Below are 992 nucleotides of genomic sequence, written 5' to 3'. Positions count from 1 at the left end.
TGGGGTATTATGCCATTACATATCTGCCCTGATGGTGTACACTGTAATGCTGTCCGAAGCATTGGCTAAAGGAGGTAGCGCAACGCGACATAAAACCCAAAAAATAAACCACTATAAAATAGTCATAGTTTCAAAAGTACGATAAAACATAATAAAATGCCAAAGAATGTATAAATACACAATATTCGCCATATCCGAAAAAAAAACTATTTTCATAATTAAAATATTTACTGAAAAAAAGTCGCAGCCGGTAGGATTCGAACCTACGCTCCCAGAGGGAATCTGATTTCTAGTCAGACGCCTTAACCGCTCGGCCACGGCTGCTGATGCACGACTGACTGAAATTGTACAATACAAGCTAAACGCCAAGGCTTGCGGGCTCGTAATTTTGGCGGTTTGCGTCTTCGCTTATCATGTAAAGAGCCAACGAACTAGAATATTGTATAATATTTTTTGTACTTATTATGTGCTTATGACTAGACATCGGATTATATGCATTTGCATATTTGCATATGCAAATGCATATAACTCTCTAATTACGACGTTAATGCATATCTACGTATAGGGATCTAGGTGACGATGACGCTAGGGGCACGAGCGCGGTGGCTGAGTGACTGAAACGGATTGTTAGGCATAAATCACCTTACAAAAGCGTGGATGAAAAAATCTGCATGTTTGTTTCTGATGCTGCGCCATACATGGTATGGTGCAGAAGAGATACGGCAAGAGTATGGGAATGTTAATAAATTGATTTCCTCTTCAAAAAAAGTGTTTTTAAAAGCACCGTCGCGTGTGCAGTCTTATAAAGAGCAATTTCCAAATCTAGCATTGCCGCAAGAACCCATAATTACTCAATGGGGTACTTGGCTAAAGGCAGTATTATTCTATGCTGAAAATTTTGAGGCCGTAAAACAAGTAGTTGGGCAATTTGACAGTTCTGAGGCCATTGCAATTTATTCAAGCAAGCTAGCATTTGAAGACGCATACATTAA

The 992-nt window shown here is 39.3% G+C and overlaps 1 non-coding gene across 1 annotated transcript; it reads right to left on the bottom strand.

Moving 5' to 3' along the window:
* Positions 1–242: 242 nt before the first annotated feature.
* Positions 243–324, bottom strand: TRNAS-AGA (transfer RNA serine (anticodon AGA)). The gene has a single exon. It is a non-coding gene; the product is annotated as a tRNA-Ser (tRNA).
* Between the last annotated feature and the right edge of the window lie 668 nt (positions 325–992).

This window comes from Hesperophylax consimilis, chromosome 11, assembly GCF_061612785.1.
Source record: "Hesperophylax consimilis isolate HC1 chromosome 11, BYU_Hcon_1.0, whole genome shotgun sequence".
Lineage (NCBI taxonomy): Eukaryota > Metazoa > Arthropoda > Insecta > Trichoptera > Limnephilidae > Hesperophylax > Hesperophylax consimilis.
Note: the sequence above shows the minus strand (reverse complement) of the source record. Positions and strands in the feature narration are given on the sequence as shown.